We start from the raw sequence: 12,208 nt of genomic DNA, 5'->3' as shown, positions 1-12,208 counted from the left end.
AAGTTGATAATCCTTCTTCTGTAGCTTTTTGTGTACCCTTGGCGACCCTGTCTTTGATTCCAATCCTGGTAGTAGGACAGATTAAGGTATGGATATGCCTTATCTTCAGTATATCACCTGATGTCCTTCGTTAGTTTTTCAGTTTTTTTATTTGTTAGGTATATCTCAAAATCCTTCATGTCTGTGTTGATTCTTTCAAGTCTAGCTTTGGCTTCTTCCAGAGGCGTAGAAGTCTTCAATTTTTCTTCCAATGTTGTTATTTCCTGACTCAACACTGCCATGACCTCTCTAGCTGTTTCTATTATAAGAATCATCCAGTCCCTGGAGCAGCGGTTCGCTATGTGTGACCACCGCTCCAGGAACTTACGAATTTCTACAAATAGGGCAGGGACATTCTGTACTCTTAGGCCAGATGGTATAACCCCTGCTCGCAGATATTCGAGCATGTAATGTGCATGAGACTCCATGCGTTTAAATTTCTTTCTCAAATATAACAGATTATTCCACTCCTCATTGTTACCTTGATGTAAGGAAGATGAATTATCACTTGTCATCACCTGTCCTATTAGTGCAGTTAAGTCATCGTCTGTAAATCCAAAGGTTTTGCGCATGGTTCCATTACACATCTCAGGTGCAGAACCAACGTATTTCCCTCATTCTGCTAGGGCCTAGCAAGCATAGAATTGAGAAAAGACCCTCTAATATTTTTTTCAAACTCCTATTTATGTTTTTCAGTTACAATACTACAGGACAGAGACATCATAACATACACATCACAATTGGTATTGGTCAGCATGGTCGTGCCAGTCTTCGCAAATGCTTGCTGCAGAGTATATGGTAGAATCGGATCAGGGGTCAGAATCACAGGCGGACCACGGCAAGCAAGGGAAGAATGTATGCTGAGTGGTCCTTGCAAAGTGTTTTGAGGAGAATGCTCCTCCAATGTGTCTCCTTCGAGTATGGGTACCTATTGAACAGTAAACGTGAGGGAGGGGTGAAATTGCATAACAGCTAGAAAAGACCCTCTCATAAGGATGGTGCACAAATATGAATACAACTATAATGATTAAATTGGAGGTTGCACAAGCGTTTGCACCACCTTTTGTAATACCCTTGTGGCAAGGGTTTTGAAAAGCTGCCACACACAATCTTTGTACCTCAGGGCACAATGTAGTGAACGTCCCCTGGAGTCAAGCACTATCTCACTGTAGAACCATCAGCCATGTATGAGCACCTTAAACAAATATGTATAACTCACATAATCATGTTATATCACGAATGATTAGCTCTACATACCTATAGGTCCAGCAATTTCAAATCCAAGGAGGTCCAAAGGGTCTGCTTCCCTGGCAGCAACATCAGCCCATGGGTTATGCAGCTGGTTGATCCTGTGCTCTACAGATGTGACATGGGTCAAGCGTTTGTGAATCTGCACCCAACTCACTCGTCTCCCTTCCAGACTGTAGCCTTGGCTCACACAGTCTTCAGACCCAAGCATTTGAAGGAGGTAGTGGATGATGAGCCATATTACCTCCCTCTCCTTGACATTGCTCAATCTTCCCTTCCCAGACATAACCCTACCACACCCAAACACTACGAACACGAAAAAAACTGACCACTAACACCTCTGCACACACCTACCATAATGAACTAGCAAACTCCCAGCAACAGACAGACAATTACGAACTGCACAATATACCACACTTATTGACACACAAAGAAGACACATGCAACACAACTAGACAATTTTGAAACAAACTGAACACAATTGACAAGGCACAAACTTCACAAAGCTCTCCCAAATTCACTAATACCTCCAGGCACAACCAGCAAGGACCAATCACTAAGAGAAAGTGAAATTATATTTCAGACTCTTCCTAGTATATGCTGCCAGTCCTGTTGCATCATTTCCTGGGTGTATCCACTCAATTTGCATAATGTTGCATCATATTTCCTGATGAGAAGGTCATCCAAGACATGTTTGTGCTACACATTGTGCCATTTGTCCACGCAAGAAAATTGAAAAACATTTTTATGACACCCTGCATGCCATTTGGCCACACAGAAGTGACATCTTATCACTGAAACCTCCGGTGTCAGTGCGCTTTATAAATGCAGCCTAACATTAACATTAACATCAATACTTTAACATTGCTATAATTCACTCAAAGCGACAGCCAATAAATGTTTGAGATGCACACTGTTATGTGGTTGAAGTGTGGACAGACCACAGGCCAGCACATATAGTTGAAACAACGCATATTCATAAGTTACATTACGGAGCTCTTCACTGCTTTTTTTTGCAGTCTTATTTTACAAGGACAGAGCAAAACCGCAACATGTTTATCGCTAATATAACATTTTGACTTTCTCGAAGTGGGGTTACAACATCTTTTTTATTGCACCAACAGAGGACACGTTGTGCCATTGGGCTACAGTGCCGTGTGTGAGTTATTTTTTAGCATTGGATGGAAGGAACAACTACCATGACAACAATAATGTAATTACTAAATAACCTCTCTAAATATGTATTGCCTCATGCAGCACGTGTGCAAAGTATTCATTAAACACATACCATCACTGTGGAATCCACTTTCCACATAATTTGTGCAGGTGTAGCATTCGCCACATTCCCACAAATGAACATTATTTGTAGAGGTTGCTATATATCTATACAGTTGCAAACAAAACAGGTGATGGACAGAATGTGGATCAATGTCACACATTCACCCCAGTCCAAAGATCTGGGCCCAATTCCATCGGTTTTTTGCACTCCACACCACCCTGGGTTAGACAATGGCAATATGCAAATCAGCTCTGACCCTGTGCCCCATGGGAACAGTCCAGTCCGAACTACAAAAGCCATGTCCTTCCCAGAACGGAATCAAGCATCCGAGGACCGGACCGGTTTCGAGGTAACACCTCTCATCAGCCCGGCTAGCTTGACTCCAGTGGTGTGGAGTGCCTGGGACCCACGTCTGAGCATCCCCAGCGCACTTATGGCGGCAATTGCAAACAAAACAGGTGATGGACAGAATGTGGATCAATGTCACACATTCACCCCAGTCCAAGGATCTGGGCCCAATTCCATCGTTTTTTTGCACTCCACACCACCCTGGGTTAGACAATGGCAATATGCAAATCAGCTCTGACCCAGTGCCCCATGGGAACAGTCCAGTCCGAACTACAAAAGCCATGTCCTTCCCAGAACGGAATCAAGCATCCGAGGACCGGACCGGTTTCGAGGTAACACCTCTCATCAGCCCGGCTAGCTTGACTCCAGTGGTGTGGAGTGCCTGGGACCCACGTCTGAGCATCCCCAGCGCACTTATGGCGGCAATTGCAAACAAAACAGGTGATGGACAGAATGTGGATCAATGTCACACATTCACCCCAGTCCAAGGATCTGGGCCCAATTCCATCGTTTTTTTGCACTCCACACCACCCTGGGTTAGACAATGGCAATATGCAAATCAGCTCTGACCCTGTGCCCCATGGGAACAGTCCAGTCCGAACTACAAAAGCCATGTCCTTCCCAGAACGGAATCAAGCATCCGAGGACCGGACCGGTTTCGAGGTAACACCTCTCATCAGCCCGGCTAGCTTGACTCCAGTGGTGTGGAGTGCCTGGGACCCACGTCTGAGCATCCTCAGCGCACTTATGGCGGCAATTGCAAACAAAACAGGTGATGGATAGAATGTGGATCAATGTCACACATTCACCCCAGTCCAAGGATCTGGGCCCAATTCCATCGTTTTTTTGCACTCCACACCACCCTGGGTTAGACAATGGCAATATGCAAATCAGCTCTGACCCTGTGCCCCATGGGAACAGTCCAGTCCGAACTACAAAAGCCATGTCCTTCCCAGACCGGAATCAAGCATCCGAGGACCGGACCGGTTTCGAGGTAACACCTCTCATCAGCCCGGCTAGCTTGACTCCAGTGGTGTGGAGTGCCTGGGACCCACGTCTGAGCATCCCCAGCGCACTTATGGCAGCAATTGCAAACAAAACAGGTGATGGACAGAATGTGGATCAATGTCACACATTCACCCCAGTCCATTGCATAAAGCCATTATCTAACCCAGGGTGGTGTGGAGTGCAAAAAACGATGGATTTAGGCCCAGATCCTTGTACTGGGGTGAATGTAAGACATTGATCTACATTCTGTCCATCAAATTGTTTTTTGTAATTTTCTCCCTGAGTGTACTGGGGTAGCCCAGACGTGGGTCCCAGAGCCTCCACACCACTGGAGTCAAGCTAGCCGGGCTGATGAGAGGTGTTACCTCGAAACCGGTCCGGTCCTCGGATGCTTGATTCCAGTCTGGGAAAGATATGGCTGTGTAGTTCGGACTGGACTGTTCCCATGGGGCACAGGGTCAGAGCTGATTTGCATAAAGCCATTATCTAACCCAGGGTGTTGTGGAGTGCAAAAAACGATGGATTTAGGCCCAGATCCTTGTACTGGGGTGAATGTAAGACATTGATCTACATTCTGTCCATCAAATTGTTTTTTGTAATTTTCTCCCTGAGTGTACTGGGGTAGCCCAGACGTGGGTCCCAGAGCCTCCACACCACTGGAGTCAAGCTAGCTGGGCTGATGAGAGGTGTTACCTCGAAACCGGTCCGGTCCTCGGATGCTTGATTCCAGTCTGGGAAAGATATGGCTGTGTAGTTCGAACTGGACTGTTCCCATGGGGCACAGGGTCAGAGCTGATTTGCATAAAGCCATTATCTAACCCAGGGTGGTGTGGAGTGCAAAAAACGATGGATTTAGGCCCAGATCCTTGCACTGGGGTGAATGTAAGACATTGATCTACATTCTGTCCATCAAATTGTTTTTTGTAATTTTCTCCCTGAGTGTACTGGGGTAGCCCAGACGTGGGTCCCAGAGCCTCCACACCACTGGAGTCAAGCTAGCCGGGCTGATGAGAGGTGTTACCTCGAAACCGGTCCGGTCCTCGGATGCTTGATTCCAGTCTGGGAAAGATATGGCTGTGTAGTTCGGACTGGACTGTTCCCATGGGGCACAGGGTCAGAGCTGATTTGCATAAAGCCATTATCTAACCCAGGGTGGTGTGGAGTGCAAAAAACGATGGATTTAGGCCCAGATCCTCGTACTGGGGTGAATGTAAGACATTGATCTACATTCTGTCCATCAAATTGTTTTTTGTAATATATCTATACAGTGGCATCTGGCATTATTTGTGGGCGGTGAGGCGAGTGCGAGCACGCGTGGGGGGCGCGAAGGGGAGGGGGACGGTAAAAATATTTTATAATAAAAGCAACACATACCAAGCCGCGCTGGCCCCGGGTCTCTCCGCCTGCTCTCGCTGTCAGACCGAGGCACAGGAAGCACATAAAAGGATCCCCTAACCAGTAGCGTTGTGATTGGTTTTTAGGGTCCTGGGTTGACGCTCAACCAGGGAATGTGGGCCTGGGTTTGTTCCCCATGCAGACTGTAATGCAGCCTGCTTGGAGAACAGGGAAAGTGTGCATGACTTGTTTGGGCGGCCTGAGGGGCCGACCAAACATTCATTGTGCACTTAGTAGTGGGCAAACCACTCCTGCCCTGCTCCAAGAGCAGAACATTCTCGCCCACCTGCCAGCCCGCAAAGCAGCAGGAAACATAAAATGATATTAACTCAAAGTTATCATCATTTTATGTTTCCTTTACTTTGCTGTGCGCTAGTTAAAAGCAGTGGGGCGACGCTCCTCCGCCATAGCGCTGGAGCCGCCCCTGTATCTCCAAACATTCGTGCTTGCATATTGACATTCATGCTTCACACAATACAAATCTATGTATTTGTAAAGTTAAGTGATGCTTCCCAACCATCTTCCTCGTCTTACTCTTATGCACAACGTAATGCAATGCTTAAATGTGGACTTTCATATGCTTTGATACAGCCCTCTGAGTCCCTCACATTGCTTTGTATGGCCTGCAAAATGTGTATTGAAACAAGTTTACTTTACATCACTCTGCCCTGGAAAGGTTTAACATGTGTGGTTTTAGTTTGTCCCCATCCATGCATCCTTGCAATATTTCCAAATCACATATTGACTTCAACGGTAAACAGACATAATATCGATTCCAAAATATCGTTTGGACAAAATATCGAGTAAAAAATATAGACTAGCCAAAATATCGACCAGACATAATATAGACTACAAAAATATCGAGTAATATTGATATTAATAGCCAAAATATCGAATCAAAAATATAGACTAGACATAATATCGACTAGATAGAATATAGACAAAAAAAAATCGAAAATAAGGTCGTTTTTAATATTTTTTAATAATTGTGTAATATAAATCTGTAGCGGGTTGTGGGTTTATAGGGGAATAGGGTGGGAAGTAATTTAATTATAATTAATTAATTATGTAAATTTATAATAATTGTTAATTAATTATTAAATGATAAATAATTAAAATATAATTAGTAAAAAATAATAATTGATTAATAATTAATTTTTAGTAAATTATTTTCTGTAGCGGGATGTGGGTTTATAGGGGAATAGGGTGGGAAGTAATTTTATTATAATTAGTTAATTATGTAAATTAATAATAATTGTTAATTAATTATTAATTGGTAATTAATTAAAATATAATTGGTAATTAATTATAAATATTTAATTGATAAATAATTAATAGTTAGTAAATTATTCTCTGTAGCGGGTTGTGGGTTTATAGGGGGATAGGGTGGGAAGTAATTTAATAATAAGTAATTAATTATGTAAATTAATAATAATTGTTAATTAATTATTAATTGGTAATTAATTAAAATATGTTGTTAATTAATTATAAATATTTAATTGATAAATAATTAATATTTAGTACATTATTTTCTGTAGTGGGTTGTGAGTTTATAGGGGGATAGGGTGGGAAGTAATTTAATAATAATTAATTAATTATGTAAATTAATTAAAATTGTTAATTGTTAATTAATTAATAGTCATTTTTACCCCTACGCTATCCAGCGCTTTCCCTACTGTTGCACCCACTGCAGTGTGAATAGTAATTTTAACCCCTACGCTATCCAACGCTTTCCCTACTGTTGCACCCACTGGAGTGGGAATAGTAATTTTTACCCCTACGCTATCCAACGCTTTCCCTACTGTTGCACCCACTGGAGTGGGAATAGTAATTTTAATCCCTCCGCTATCCAATGTTTTCTCTACTGTTGCACTCTTTGGAGTGGGAATAGTAATTTTTACCTCTACGCTATCCAGCGCTTTCCCTACTGTTACACTCACTGGAGTGGGAATAGTAATTTTTACCCCTAAGCTATCCAACGCTTTCCCTGCTGTTGCACCCACTGGAGTGGGAATAGTAATTTTTACCCCTACGCTATCCAACGCTTTCCCTACTGTTGCACCCACTGGAGTGGGAATAGTAATTTTTACTCCTACGCTATCCAACGCTTTCCCTACTGTTGCACCCACTGGAGTGGGAATAGTAATTTTAACCCCTACGCTATCCATCGCTTTCCCTACTTTTGCACCCACAGGAGTGGGAATAGTAATTTTTACCTCTACGCTATCCAGCGCTTTCCCTACTGTTGCACCCACTGGAGTGGGAATAGTAATTTTTACCCCTACGCCATCCAACGTTTTCCCTACTGTTGCACCCACTGGAGTGGGAATAGTAATTTTTACCCCTACGCTATCCAGCGTTTTTCTACTTTGAATTCACTATAGTTGTTACAATAAATTTTAACCATTTTTCTATGCTACGGTACAAATATTATATATGTTTAGTTAATAATATGTATTTATATATATATATATATATAATATTTTTGTTATATATTTTTGTAATTTACATTAATAATTTATTAATATTACATTTATTTAATCATTTTAACTAAGTTTATATTAAATATATTTATTATTATATTAGTTTTAACTTAATTTTAAGACATATAAAAAAACGATATTTTGACAGTCTATAATATTTACACTCGATATTTTAGAGTCGATATTTTTGTACTTACCTGTATGAAGATAGAAACTCGATATTTTGTCCCTCGATATTTTGTCATCAATATTTTTGTAACTCGATATTAATGGGCTCGATATTATGTCAGTGATCCGACTTCAACACCTGAACCTAGGAGTTTGTCAATGACAGATGTCTCCCAAGGTCTTTAATTATATTAGCTGCAACATTTGTTTCAGCAAAGTACTGCCACTCGTTATGCATGTCAAATTCTGCATCACACACCCATTTTTATACTGGCTCAGATATCAGGTACTGACTTAATAGAAGGAATATGAGGCTTCTTACACGGAGGGTGAGATTTATCAAACTTTCACACTGAGCACCGCATCAAGACACCTTGCTCTGCTGTACTGAGCGGCATGTTGGAGGGAGAGCAGGAATGCCCCGTATCTATCAAGATCTGCCTTCTCCTTTTCATGCAATCTATATGCTACAATGGTTCGGCTACGCAATCAAAGAGAACAATAATGATTTTGCACAATAATCAAAATACATAAATGATGAGACAGCACCCTTCTCAAATTATATCAAAAACATAATTATTTTTCTTTAGTAAAAGTGAATTTTGTATAAATACACAACAATACAAAGAGTGCTCCAAAGGTTACACAAACATATGTCAATAACAAGGACAAACATAGGTGTAAACATAAATAATAATGGCAAAACAGGAAAAAGTTATAGACAGTGTTACCAAATCACAAAAGACAGAAAACATTCAATGCTTCCTCTGATTTTTTTTTGCCAGGGAAGGCGTCAATGGCGTTTCAACCATAGTCATTTAGCAGGTCATCATCATTACAATTGTGGAGCAACTGTCAGTATCAACGACTAGAAAAAGAGAAGAAAGCCCAAACATGGTAATTTAGAAAAAAGCTCCTTCACCAGCACTAGACTAAAATAAGAAAAGGAATTAACGATTAACAAGTTAATGAAAATATCACAAATGTGCTTATAGAAATTAAAGGAACAAGTACACTGCGTAAGAGTGAAACCCACTGCAAACCATCACAAACTAAACAAATTACCATCACCTCATAAATAGCCTAAGTCCTTAATAATAAGAAGTGACAACCCGGCTTGGTCTGGCTCAAATGCTGTAGCAAATTCTTCTCAGTCTGCACATGCATAATCACCTGTGTCTGACCAGGGCTGGACTAGCCTCTCTGGATTATTGCCTTTATTAACTGCAACAGTTCACAGGTATGTCCTCCTGAACTGGCCACTTACCAGTAGAGTTACACCTGGTTGTCTTCTTGTTGGCATGAGAAGTTTTTTTTGCCTTTGCAAAAATTGTGAAAAGCACCTAAAGCGGGTCTTTTTTTTCCTCATTAGTACATACCTTAAACACTAAAACAAGAAGATGAAATCACTTTGCAATATTCTGGAGCTGCCAACTTAATGATCAATGCTAGTAATGAAAGTAAACAGACAGAAAGGTGATCTATAAAAACGAATAAACTTTATAAACACAATTTTTATAACATTGTATATCACGTTTGACTCTTAAATTTTAAAACAAGGTGAACAAATAGCAGGTATTTATTTGTAAAAGGTGTCAACCCTACTTACCGGTGGTTACTATGCTACTTAGGCTTCCACAGTACGGAAGGCAGGGGCACTATCGGAGGCTGTCTCTCACTGTCTTGGAGCACAGAACAGGTCTAACCCGCCACAAATCATGCCTCAGAGCAGTTCACAGCTTGCTGTCCTCAGGCATTGCTGCTGGTGAGCTGCTTCAGGCTGAGGGTCTCTGCGGGCCGAGGCAGAGGAGCCCGAGTGCTGGCAGTGTGGAGTCCAGTCACTGACTCGGTGCACCTGGCAGGACCAGGCAAGTGTGCCTCGGCCCCTCGCACCCTTACAAGTGGGCAGATTGTTTTCTAGGTCAGGTGGGGGGGGGGACTGGGGGGGGCTGAGAAGTGCCCTCCCTCCAACTCGTCGAGAGCTGGGCATATGCAATTTGCTTCCATCCAGTACGTTCAGGCCTCCTACCGGACAGCGGCGACTGCCAGTACCTCAGCATGGGAGGCCGGGTTTCACTCAGTTTAAAGGGCATTTTACAATAAACATCCTCGTTATTGTGTCCAATGCTGGAAAGTCTGAGTCATAACATTTGAGCAGCAGGCAGCTGATAGCGCTGTAAGCAATAAAAAGCACATTTGTAGGTTAACACGTGGCTGCCACTATCTCACTGACATTTTTGTCATAAAGTCTGCGCATTATTTTGTTTACTTAAAAGCCACACTATCTACAGACATGTGGCTGGAACTGGCAACAGACACAGGTGGCACTTTGAACGAAGGTGAGGTTTTGTTTGACTTTCTAATCTAGTCTCACTGCTACTACCTCCGCTCCTTTCATCATGCGCGGCAGGCAGAGAGTACATAGTACAGATCTGCACATCCTGCTCTGCCCGGAGAGGTCGACGGTGTTGACAGTCTGTGTAAGAATTTTAGTAGATAGTACAGCACTGCAGTCTGTGCATGTTAGGCTAAATGTGTACATCAAGTGTGTGTGGGGGTGCGAGTGGGGGGTCGTGTGTTGTGCAGGCACTTTAGAATTCAAAGCTTTACACTGCCAGCGCGCCGGCGAATTATTTATGCCCCTCACTGTAGGCACAGTAGTGCTAGCACTATCCAGTGAAAGCACATTTGTAGGTCAAGCAGAGTGAGAGTTCGTTCACACTCCAGGCTGCACTCACTTTGCTTCGAGGCGAGCGGCAATTATTTGCACAGGCCGCATCAACACACAGTCACACTGCTGGCGGTCCGGCGGCCTCGGCGGTGAGCCACAGAGTATCCAGACTCTCCCGCAATTATCTGGAGGATCACAATGCCTGATGTGCGGGCCCATTGGGAGGGAGAAAGGGGGGCAAGCCAGACCAACAACCGTATTGTGTGTGAAAAAGGCTGCTTTATTGAAACAGGTGCACATCACAAACTTTATTAAACTTGCTCCCCGCCTTACAAAACTAAAACCTCTCTAAACATCGAGTTACCCAACCCCTTGGTCTTTATCCCCCGCCCCTATGATCCCCACATGATAAAAACATCCCCCACCCTGCAAAAACACAATACATGAAATGCAAATACATTACATAAATACACCATAATACACAATGTTATCCCATAACCTTTGACCTTCATAACCCCCAAAACCTAACCGCCTATCCGTCTTCTTGCAACTGTAACTAATGAGCACCAATGTAACACCTCCAACCTGTTTAACCTTTCCCCTTTCCTGACACCAACTCCCCAACTTAACTGAACTACCAAATACTCCAGCCAAACTTGGCCAACTTCCAAAACCAACACCGCCACCCACGAAAAGTCGGGAGGGTAGGTGGCTACACCACCTCCCTACTTTCCCTGCCCCCCCTCATCCCCCTCCCCGCACCCGCCAACCAGCAGAAGCCCTTCCGACCTCTAACGCACCCCCAGCAACCAGGACAATACCTCACGAAGCTCCAACAGGTAAAGATCCATGCCCATGTGGGACAAATGGACCCCATCACCGCTAAACAATTCCGGGGCATCATATCTGACATCCTTGTGCCAAATCCTAGAGAAACCCAGGTGCCTACAGAACCTCACCATCTCCACATTCACCTTCCTTCTTGCCTTGTCAATTGCCTGAGGATGCACCGTGCCCCTCCACACCCGACGCGGCACAAACTCCGTCCAGACCACCACACACCCTGACCACCTTCTCTTTATCTACCCCAGATCCCTCTTCATTGCCCTCATAAGCACCAGACCAATCTCCCTCACCATATCATTTTCACCCAAGTGGAGCACTAAGACGTGAGGACACCTGCCCCCTACCACCATGGAGTTTAGCGTGGGTACCAATTCCGCCCACAACATGCCCCCTTTTCCCTTCCAATGTATGCAAAACACAGTAGGGTTGAAACCCAAGTTTTCTCCAAAGTAACTGGAACGCGCCTGCACCTGGGCCCTCCTAACAAAAGAATGCCCCACGATCCAGACTGCCATGTCTCTGGCGAGGGGACCCGCCACCGAACCTAGAAAAGAAACAACAGTAAGTACCCCAGCCACCATATCCACCGCGCGCTTCAAACGCTGGGCGCGCCCCGTATGTATCGCCGATAACAGTCCGATGACCACCTGCCCAGCTGCATAATGTCCCCTCGCCCTTGCCCTTGTAGGTGCGCCTCCGACGCCGTGTCGATCCTGAAAGAGT

General features: G+C 43.6%; 1 protein-coding gene across 1 annotated transcript in view; it reads right to left on the bottom strand.

Moving 5' to 3' along the window:
* The window catches only part of TLR3 (toll like receptor 3), a 489,232-nt gene extending 479,177 nt beyond the window's left edge, over window positions 1–10,055 (bottom strand). Inside the window, exon 1 of the mRNA XM_086962543.1 lies at window positions 9,578–10,055. The gene's annotated coding sequence lies outside the window, so the exon portion shown is untranslated. The remainder of the gene's footprint in view (window positions 1–9,577) is intronic.
* Window positions 10,056–12,208: the final 2,153 nt, after the last annotated feature.

This window comes from Lissotriton vulgaris, chromosome 3_1 (genome assembly GCF_964263255.1).
Source record: "Lissotriton vulgaris chromosome 3_1, aLisVul1.2, whole genome shotgun sequence".
Classification (NCBI taxonomy): domain Eukaryota; kingdom Metazoa; phylum Chordata; class Amphibia; order Caudata; family Salamandridae; genus Lissotriton; species Lissotriton vulgaris.
The sequence above is the reverse complement of the archived record's forward strand: the minus strand, read 5'-3'. Positions and strand labels throughout refer to the sequence as shown.